Raw genomic sequence first — 12,002 nt, forward strand, 5'->3', positions numbered from 1 at the left:
ATTAGTCTTCGTATATACAGTATTTGGCATCATTTAGCCTTGGTAATGTCAGAACAATAAAAGAAACACAAGGCTGTGTTTGGGCCAATCACTTAAAGGATTTCATGAGGACGTCTGACACTTAGACTAAAATATACCAAACTTTAAAGGGCCGACATGCTATTGTGTCGCAGAGATACCTACCGAAGTCAATATGCTGACTTAATAGCACCAGCCACCACAACATGGCACAGTGAATTGGTGTTGCATCCTTTCATGCAGTCTATCAGGCGTTCAATAAATGAAAAATAAATGAAACAATTGCTGAAGGTCTTCGCAAGCGGCCACCAAATGCCATCCCTTCCCATGGGCATGGGTAATTGTGTATCTAAGAAATGAAAGACATTCAGAATCCAAAATACCACTGTTTAGGTTCCAGAGGCCGTATATGGCACGGCCACGCCACACTACCAATTTAACATATTCTTGCCGTGTCATTAGTTAGTCACTATTACCCTAAGGGCCAGATCAACTTCCCCGCCCATTGATTTCTTTGCGGCTGGAAGCTGGTCTTGAACCTCTGCGGCGGTGAAATGACAATGCATTCGGCAAACATCTGGCGGGGCCAATCACATGGTTATGGTAGGATTTGGGTGGTGATGACAGAAGAGGAACAGCTATTTAGTCGTACACGTCATCTGAGCAGCATTGGGTGGAATTCGTTTACAAAGAAATGGCTATGATATGTTTGTAGAACTATCCATTTGCGTGGAGATCTATTTTTTCCTTCTTCTTTGTATCGGTTTAAAACAAGCCCCAGAACGAAAGGTCAATGGCATGTCAGCAGACTCCTACTTTCATAAGAACTGAGTCTGGGTACGCCAGGCCACGTCACTATTAGTTTTAATACAACGTCGTTCCTTTCTTACGCTTCTACACTGTAAAGTAAACTTTGAGTTAGTATTAAAAGCAGGTGGCAATCTCCTGGGCTGAAAAATTAGGTCAAAGCAGTTGTTCACTTGAGGCTGTTCCAAAAGCATGTAAATCCCCATAGAGCCCCATGGTTTTAGTCTCTATACAAGGCTAAATTTATGCATAATTTAGGGTGTGGTTGCTTTGAGTGACAAGTGGGCGCTAACCTGTGAAGTTATCACCACAACTCCATCAATCTTCAACCTCTTTGATCATTTGAAAAGTAGTAGCTGAGAGTCGCGGGACTTTAAGATGGCGACGGCCTAAACAACCACATTGAGCTTCAAAACCACTCTTCAGGAAATGAAAGTGGCTTCAGTAATCCAAGCATATTTAACAGAAATAACAGTGAAACAATTTTTTTTTTTCACAAAACATTTAACAAATTGCTCTTTGAGGCTAAAGTGCGTAACAATCTCTGGAAAACACTTTCTCATTAATAAACCTACAACGTCTTTCTCTTGGTTCTCTCTCCCGGGGATATGCTCATAAATACAACACCTCCAGTGTTTAAAACAGCCTTTTCGGTTATACATTTGTAGTCTCCAAGCAAGAGTGATGACTACGATGACATGTTTAGGGTTACTCAGTCAGACGTTATAAATTTCCCTTTAGAGCCTCGGCGGCGCGGACGTTGTACAACTGTTTTCACACAAGCCAAATAGTGCCCCTCTTCACGTGTGACACAATTACTAAACTTGACTGTCAGTTTAGAAACATAGGATTGAGGTCAAGTCAAACACAAAAATGTGGATTTAGATAACATCAGATATCATGTCACTCCTCTTTACATCTGTCCAATGCGGTCAAAATGGACCAATTTCTTTAAAAGAGACAACTGTTTGTGAAAAGCGCAGTTTCTCCCACTGACCCGCTATGCAATACAAGCCTTTATGCGAATTTGAATAGAACTTAATGCCGCCGAGCTGCTGGTGACTGGAAAGTTCACCATAAAATTACAGATGGAGTCAATTTTATGATCCTCTTTCACAGTAGTCAGCGGGAAATGAGAGCTTTGCTTTCATGGTCATAAGCTGTGCAACAGTTTTACTGTGAAGAAAAATTCCTGAGCTCCTCTGCACTGAGTGCTCCTGAAATGTTTGTAGTTTCTCCCCCTCGGACATTTGTTACCTTTTATACTGAAATAACAGGGAACTGGAGGGTGCAGACTTTCAGCTGTATGGCCTTTGGAAGAGAGTGGGATTTTTTTCTTTTTTTTTTTTTACTACAGTATTTCATGATATTTCAAAGAGATGCAATCACCAGGCAAGAAGTAGCTACTGATGAAACTACATTATTGATTTTTATGAAATATTTATCCAACATTTAAGAGGGAAGGGCACGGAATGAATTCCATATGAATGCGGGCTCAATATAAATCAGTTCTGCTAAAAAGCTGTGAATTTTGAGAGAGCCGCAGTAATCCCTTTGAGCCTCTCCCACACCTGACTGTATATGAGCCATTTCCATGACATCACTGCTGGCGGTGAGCTATAGAGAGATTCCTTTGTTTTGCAGCGATGTGCTGCTTCAGAGCGAGAAGGGAGGACGATGAGGTGAGGGAGCACAGCGGCCAGGTATCTTTCAAAGAACACAATATCAGCTTTGTTTTTATCTGGAGGCCTGCCTCAACTGACCGTGGACATCGGCCCAAACAGTCCTCCAATATCACATCGGTCTTTTTCCATTGGTTATCTCTAGAGTTTTTTTTCTTAGACACCAGAGTACACTTAAAACAAAGTCAGACTGAGGCACCGCCGCTGTTATAATATGAAACATTTAGGTGAATGGAGATATAAGGAATTTAATTGCCAGCCAGGAAGCACCTCAAAATGCCCACCAGATGATGAACACCCTTGCAAAACGGCAGCAATGTGCAAGACAGATGTCTGTCTGTGGGACAGGAGGTAGGATTACAGCGCTGAAATCATCTCTTAAAACACCCCTGGCCTCTCCCCCGAGAGAAAAATAGCCACAAGTCTTGAAAGGCGAAGACGCTGTAGGTCTCAAGCTTATACTTAAAAAAGGAATAATCACAGGCTGTATAGTTGGCACGGAGAGGGAAGAGTATGGCTGTAAACCCCGATCTGATCTCGCACTAATGAGCTTTTGTATAAACACGCCAAGGCCCGGTCATTTGTTCTGTGCAGACTTTATTTGTTTTCGGTCGTAAACTATGCAGCCCTAGGTTTGCAAGATCTGTCCAAGTTCCTGTCTTCGGCTGGCTGCTTCTTGTACTCGCTGCCATAACAGTAGCCAAACGATGCCTCCGTGAACGGCACTGGCATAGATAGACTATCATATTCTGTGGAGTGAGAGAATGTGGACAAATAAATGAAGCTACTTTGACATATGACAAAGCCTTCACTTGAAATCAGACCACACAGACCTCAGCGACAGAAAGCTGTTTCCTTGTGCTGTCTCTTAACATCCCTTTCAGCTATTCAGCTTCAAACGTGACAGATTTCACTTCACCGCCACTTCAACACCAAGAGACAATTTCAAAGTGTAAATGCTTGTAACTCATAATTGAAGGCTTATGTGGAGGATATCTTGAGTTATCAATCTTTGCTGCACTGCACCTCCTTCAGTCCTGTGTGCTCCAAACACATGGTGCGTTAATTAAGAAACAATGTCCTCCTTCTCAGGAACAGAGAGGAGGAGGAGGAGGAGGTGGAGGAAAAGAGAAAAATGGGAAGATGAGGGGGTGGGGTAATAAAGTCCATATTGTAATATACCCAGTTATCACAGGGCAATGGGGAAACGCTGTTGCCTGAATGTATAGAACAACAGAACTGTATCGCAGAGGTGCAGTAGAAAATACAACCGTCATTAAGCAGACTGCTGATAAATTAAAAGAAATTCTATGCATAGAAACACAAATCTAGATGATTCCCAATAGAGAACGGTGCGACTAAATTATTCGATTAATTGGATATCCTGGTGAATTTTGCAGTGACACAGTCAGACAGAGCACTACACCATCATCCAAACCCTAAATAATGGGATGCCTTTTGGAAAACTGGTGTAGATTTCCAGAGATGTACTGAATCTGTAACACTATTGACAAAAAGGCAACAGGACAGAAGTCTTTTTCAATAAAAGCCGGCTTCAACTTTGATTTCTTGGTGAAGCAACGGTTATACTGTATGTGGTTGCTCCGCAGCCTAATTTTTAAATGGATGACGCCAACAACGCCAATGAGGGCTTGAGCAACACGTCAACAATGACTCACAAAGCGCTTGGTTGTAGTGTGAACATAGCATAACCAGGTACGCATCTTTTTAAGACTTTTGATTCAGGCAGGCTTTTCCTTTAATTTGCTACCTCTCTGTATTTCAAAGTGTTATCTTTTTGATTTTTTCTCTTAGATGTGCTGGGCGTTTTCTTAAAGCCAAAGAAGGTAATTATAAGGTGAGCATTCCTTTGAAACTGTTTTAGGACCAGTCTTTAGTCAAAGGGTTAGCAGCAACATGACTCTGGTGAACATTTAATCTTTCAAGTAAACCGAAGGATCAAAAGTTACATCACAGGCTGAGCGAGTACTCCCACGACTTATGTTTCATAAACCATTTAAAAACCCCGATAGACTATCTGAAAAATGCAATATGACAGAGCTGAATAAGAGGATCTTTTCCTCAAACAAGCTCATGAAAAGTTGACAATTTGGAGATGGGTGGCTTTCATAGAACAGAGACAACGTGTTCCTGTTGAATAAGGTGTACTGGTTAATAACTTCATTGGGTCGGGAACCCCTAAAAGAAAGAAATCTCTGCTTGGGACCCTTGTCATGACCGGTTCAACAAAAGGTCAGACATATTTGTCTTGTTTTATCTGAGCTTGCATTCCAAGTTCTAAGGAGTAAGCTGTTGTAACAATTTAGAAGACTACAAAATTTAAAAGTATAAGTTTCTGTCTCTATGCAGGACTTTCTTTTACTTTGTTTGACCAACACTAGTGCTGCCATCCAATATTCTTCACATCTCAACTGTACCAAATGAAAGCTTCCCAATGTTTTTGTATGATCTTTCACCTCCCCCTGCTTCATTCCTAACACAAACCCTTGCTGCCTTATTTTCCTGTTTCTTTTTGGATTATTATATTTCTGTAATACCCTGACAAATACCTTTACACGCAGCACCACCATAAAGTTGGTCCATGTACCGTTCGGGTATGAGAATGGATGTAGACATAGAGGCCCTGTAGAATATCCAGGAAGTTAATTTTGGAGGACTTCCATGAGGCATTCTGGAAAGATCCACTTCCAGCCAAATCAAATTAGAACCTCAAGAATTGCATGAGTTTGCAGCTGAATGAAATTTACCAACTTCAACTTGTCCCTGGGCGTCTTTTTATCTGCTCATCACAGAGCAGGTCGCAGTCACAGCAGACCATCTCCTGGGCCTGTGAGTGCACTTGGAAGTCTCCGACACTAGAGGTCTCTCTAAGGGTTTGCTGAATGAGGGCCAAATTGCTCAGCAAACAAACCGACAATTAGAAAAGCCCTTGGTTCCAAATTAAGCTCACCTCGTCAAGCACTGGTAGGGCCAGTACCTAATCTTGTGCCTATGACTCAGTCAGTGCAGCCTGGAAGTGGGAAGTGGGTCTTTAAACTGACCAAGCATAGAAGTTTAGATTGAAATTCCTCCCAATCTCTCTTGCAATTTACATTCCAGTCCCAGTTGCACAAAATGAATGCTGAGTTTTATCCTTTCCTTTTCTTCCCATACATAAAGTCCTCCTCTGGGGAAGGAAGCAAGGCACATTTCCTCAACTTATGCTAAGTTGTGTTTTATTTTATATTTCTATTTCCCTACATTTCATGTAGAAATATTGAATTTGTTATTTTTTATATTTCAAATATACTATTTAGCTTCTCATAAAAATGATCCCGCTGCATGCTGTCTTTTTTATTTATTTACTTGTTTATCTTGAAGTTCAGTTACACAGTTTTTTCTACATATTTGTTTCCCTGAAAGCCGTTTTACAGCCATCGCCTTAATTATAACAGCCATGCCAGTCGCTCTGTGAGGCTATACTTAAGCCACAGTGGTCCTCTGAGCTAACATTAGAATGCTAACGTGTTTGCAGAGACAATGCTAAGCTGCTGATTTAAGAAGCTATAATTTTCGCCATTACACCATTGTGTTAAGCCTTGCTTTGCATGCTAACATGTGCCTAATGGCGCTAAACGCTAATGCACAGCTAATAATGATAATGATGATTGGTTCTGCTTGGCATGGTGGAAAGTAAGAGGATCAACTCATTAATCTTTATAATGAGGTGCACATGAATATCTGGAGCAAATTCCACAGCAGTCCATCCAATACTTGCCAAGACTTTTCACTAAAAATGACCAAAGAGGAGCCGTTAGGGCATGTTCTGTGCCATAACTGCAACTGTAAATGTCACAGTACTCTTAGCAGCTGTTTGCTAATAAGTTTGCCATATTTTAAAAGTGTATCCACAAGTTGCTAATGCTGTTGTCAATGTCCAAACAGATTTTAATGCATTTCTTAATCATTTTACGTGCTTAAATCAATAAAACTAAGATCTAAATTCTTCTTACACCACAGTTCTCACAGTAAAGATGCACAAAATAAACGAAGCTGGTGCCGTTACAAACTCGCCAACATTACAATGGGTCCAGCCAAATCAGTAAATATCTTTACGGACTCTCTTTTATGCGTCAGGTCAGTGCCCAACATTTACAGCCGAGTTTTCAAGAACGCGCCGTACAAAACGCCCCAATCAAAAACATCGGATTACAACTTCCGTGATATTTGAAGTGCTGAACGGTGCAATAAAAGCGGTCTGTCTGTCAGTTGCATTTGCTTCTTTATTGAGTGTGATCAAGATTTAGCCAAATGCCTGGAGCCAATCTTGAGCCCTTTATTAAATGTGTATGCAGCACATATCTGGAGCTTGTCTAACAAACCCAACCAGTGCTGGGAAATGTGGGTGACACGGGTTTCTGAAGCACAGCCGCCAGCAGCTATAAGGCACTGATGCTACATCATGTCTTCAATTACTGAGATGATGGCGTGCTGACAGGGCCACTTGTCACATTTGTCAAAGGACCGAGAACTTTCTATGAAACTCCTGAATAACAGTTTCTTTAAGATGAATTATGTAAAATATAAAGTAGATGTCTACATAAGTTTATCACTTCTAACTCTTTTGTTTGCAAAGGACCCTTTTCCTTATTCCTCTCACTCTTTTAGAAAGCCCTCAATCCTAAGTCTTATTTTAGATCTTTCTCCTCACTGAACTATCAGAACTTTTTTTGGAGACTGAGCAGAGTGCCCACATTTCTCACCCACTTACACCTAAACAGGAACTTTAAAAGTATAGCCTTTAACTTTGTGTGCATTTGAATGAGTGTTGTGCATGCGTCTCCCTCTCCGTGATTGTAGCTGTGCAAGGGTGTACGTTCGCTTCACAGTTTATGCGTATATGTGATTTTCTACGTTATATTTGCTCCAAGGTATCAATTTGGTGAGCAGGGCTTGACTTGGTGGCCAGTAATAAACTTCTATTCCAGTGCTGCCTGAGCAGTGGCCTTCGCCGCAGCCAACTATGTGGCTGTCCGCCCGTACCACCACAAGGAGGGCCATACATTTGACTGGTATGAGTCATTGGAGGTTTATACAGCTCTCAGATGCAGGCCAACAAAGAGGACCGTCAAGTTGTGAAGCTTCAAAGTACATTTAAAAGAAATTTTGGAATTCATATTTAAAAAAAAAATTAACTTTTATAAGGTAATGCGGTGTTCCTGCAGAGACCACCATGTGGTCTACTGGGAATAAAACATTTTAAGTGTTGCACAATACAGAGTGTAAAAGTTTTATAAGGAAGATCTGTCCCTTCATTTTCTGCTTTCTCTCCTCTGCAGTGAACAAAGGCTATTCTTGCCAATCAATTGCCTCATCTTTTCTGCTCTCCCATGCTGTCAATATCACTTTATCCTCACATCATATCACTAAATGATCTATTTGCTCACCTTCTCTGAGCCAATCAATCCCTTGCCCCCATGCTGTTTGAGCTCATTGTAAATCTGTCACTCTGCTTTCCCAATCTCCACCTCTTCCTGGTCATCCTAGAAGTCTTCATGAGAGGTCTCCTTCATCTACCTGCCAACTTCATATACTGCTCCACCAACAACATCTAAACTATTTGGGATTCCTCCTGTCCCTATCTTCCTCAATCATCTGGGAATCAGCTCCATGATGCCGTCACCCATCTCTACCTCTTCCTGGTTATCCTAGAAGTCTCCATAAGACGTCTAGTTCAGCCACCAACACCAGCGTCTAGACTCAAGGGAACCTACCCTATCCCAGCTGTCATCGGACGAGAGGCGGGGTGCCAGTCTGTCGCAGCGCTACAATAAACATGGTCAGCGTTATTTACTCTGATTATTTGCTTGAATGCAAACCAACCTACACACCCTGCTGCTCTAAATTCTCACATGCAAATCAGATTCATGGGAGAAAATTCATTGATTCCTCCTCTTCCGATGATGCTTGCAAAACAAGCCACAGTTGTAGGAAATGAGTATCTCCAGTAGGAAGTAGGTCCTAATAAGATATGGTTCTGAAAGTATGCAAACACAGGAAAACTTAAAATTTGTTCACAGAAAGAAACATCATCAAATTATGGTGAATGGTCAGGTTTTTATGTTCATCATGCTCTTCACAGAAGGTGTCATCTAAATTTCTCTCAATAACCTATACAGCTATTGCACTGCTTCCCCAAACCGGGTCACTGAACAGACTTCTCTGATCACAGCAGATTTAACTTCCTCATGTATTGCATCCTGGTATTTTTGCAAGGACCTGTACAGCTGAGTGGAAAAAATTAAATATCCAGGAAAAAACGCTACCTGAATCACAGTGGAAGCAAAGCCGTTTTTGGAAACAATGACACTCCTTTTGGGAGGAGTGATTCCACATGTGGGAATGTGCTTTCTCTCGGTTTAAATGATTCCAGACATGCTGCTCTCCCTATCAGCTTGACGTGAGTGCACCGGCAGCAAGCACGCACGAGTTCACACCGAAAGTCACACATACACAGTTTCACCCTCTCTACACATACTGTATGTACACATAGTGATAACATAATACCTGGGTCAGTTTAGTAGGCCTGACCCACTGATCTGCAGAGGTTTTTTGCTGAAGCATCACTTGTCAGTGACTTGTTATGATATTACGCATCAAAGACTAATACTGCAAAAGTAAACCCAGCTGTTCTGTCACCTCTGTGTTTGAGCCCTACTCCAAGTGTAAGTGCCTACACTGGAAAAAGGCAATGGATCAACGTCACACAAAAATGTCCATAATGGTTCTTTTATGTTATTGCAGGTCCACCCAGCAGCTTCCTTTGCTTGAAGCCAGGATTTGGGATTCTTTGACAGCCAGATGTTGGACCTGGAAAAAAGGCTTGGGTGGTGCCAACCTCTGCTATTAAGAAGGGCAGAACATATAGGGTTGAAATAAAAACTGTATTTAAAGTGGCTCAAGGCCAGTCCATGGTTATAGGGCATGTAAAAAGGGGTTGCTGGTAGTAACAAAATCCTTAAAGAATTAGGTGGCGTACACACACAGGAAGAGGCTAGCTGTGATGTGGCAACAAGATAAGTAAAGTAAAAAATCCTTTTGGCGTCCTAACTGAACTAATGTCAAATTTGAGGTGACGTGACTGAGCCAATGACTCCCCAAAGTTTTCCACAAATTCGGTTCCTACCACCGAATTCGCCATGCTTTTAGAGATTGAATGATGCCAAATAGCGTGTCATTAACGTTGACAGTATTTTCTTTTCAAAAAGGGAACGGTGATGACAAGAAGCAAATTCTTGGCGAAGCATAATATGCTGCTTTAAACAAATAAATAAATAAATAAAAACTGTGTGAATTGTCACTATTTTTACTTTTAAGTTCGTGTTTGTTTAACGCTGAAACATTCAAGGGTGAGAAATATACAATAATAAGTTTATTATACTTTATTTCCCCTGCACCAAAATGCAAACAGACAAGGTGAGCAACCAGGTGGGGGACACAGTGCAGTATTTATCGCTTAAAAACTCCCTCATGTTTTCGGCGCGAAGAAGAGACACGCCTTTTTTGCGTAAGGTGAAAATAGGCGTGTTCGACTTCATGCAGATCTGTGCAGATCTGACTTGACGTGATGCATGCTGGGTTGAACAAGTTCATTTTAACCAATCATATTCGAGGTCTATGAGCATAACAACCCAGCATGCATCACGTCAAGTCAGATCTGCACAGATCTGCATGAAGTCGAACACGCCTAATGACAGGTGAATGACGGCGTCAGCAAAACAACCGGAAGCCAGGTAATTGGCCTGGTCATGGAGACAGACGGCACTTCTTGGAGCAGTTGAAGAATGGGACACAGCTCAGAGAGCCAAATTAAGGTCAAGTCAAAGTCTTATCTCAACACACATACATATTGCATACATTTCCTTAGGTTCAGTTTGACTTACACTTTCCGAGGATGCCAAAATCAAAAAATCGCTCCTTATAAGAACTTCCATGAGAAACTTTCCATTTTAAGGTTTTCTTCGGTATCAAAGTAATGCTGTGAAAATTGTCTTTCCTTCCACTAGTGCATTGCAAAGAGTGACAGCTAATAGCTAATTCGGCATATATATTTATTATTATTATTATTGTGCCTGTTTGCCAAGATGTAGGCAAAGCTTAAATAACGGGGCTCTATTTTTAGCTTACAGCTAACGGTCGTGACAACTACTTCCTGTTTAGGGGTTAGGGTTCTATTAATTATGGGAAATGTAGTTTCAAATATTAGATTCTGACTGCACCCTAAAACGAAGGAAAGCTCCCATTAATGTAATTAAATACTAAAAGAGGTTTAGTAAAAAGTGTGAATTAGAATTATTATTTTTCAAAATGTTTTTTTCCGATAATATGATGTCTCTGTTTACTACTATTGCACGTTTAAGTTGAGATGCATTTTTTTTTTGCATGCATATATTCAAAGACAAACTTTGACATACTGATGAGAAGCTCATATGTTTTATCTGCTTGCCACTCTTCCACCGCAGTCCTGTCTTTAAGAATACAGTCTTTTGATTGGCTTGTTGCAGAAGCTTGTGGAGGGACGCACAGGCACCAGATTACAGGCACTGTGGAAACAACGCTACATCCAGCTGGTGGTTACTGTAACCCAAAACCACCATGTTGGAAATCACCCAATCCATGCACTGTGGGAGGTGAACATGGAAAATAGCGAGCTACTGCTGCTACTGCTTTACCTTTTCCCCAATAACTGTCTGTTTTAATACTCTTAACAATCAGGATGGAGGGAATACATAAAAACCTCTGGCTGCAGAGATGAATCAGACTGATGTGGGCTATTTTCCAAAATTACTCATCGACCTGATTTTATGGTACTTTACTCAAGCAGTCCATTGTTACGGTGCCATCAGTGGAAGATATAGCCGGGGCCTCATTGCAAGTGGAACAAAATGGCCCATTCACATTCTCAGAGTTGTGGGTGATATGAGTGCAGCACTCTATAATCTGCTTCATCTGTTTTTCCATATCTTCAGCCACAGTTGTCTCTTTGGTCCACCGTGGAAGCACACACTGGCGTAATCAAGGATTCAAACCAGTGCGGTTTGCATTTTAGTGCACTTCTTGCTTTGAGGTACGGTGACATTGTTTGTTGGCCGCAAATCTCTCTCAGAGCAACAAATCAGAACTGCTGGGCCTCGGTAGCACAGGATTTTATGATTTTACTGATATATCTGATTAGCCTTTTATCTGTTATCTCCAACCATGACTCATTAAATACATTTAAAAAAAAAAAAAAAAAAAAAAACTAACACAAATCAACTGAGAGCAGCACGAGTAAGAGTAGTGGAACATCTATGAGCCAAGATTGTAAAAAGTGCAAGTTTTATTTCAGTAATTTGAGCCTTGATTTGCAGCAACGCAGTTATAGTCCCGACAGCCCTTCAAGATGTGAGTAAGCAGAACAGCACGTGATCCAGGGTGTGTAATTTGGAAGTTAAG

The sequence above is a fragment of the Chelon labrosus genome (genome assembly GCF_963514085.1).
Source record: "Chelon labrosus genome assembly, chromosome: 6".
Classification (NCBI taxonomy): Eukaryota; Metazoa; Chordata; class Actinopteri; order Mugiliformes; family Mugilidae; genus Chelon; species Chelon labrosus.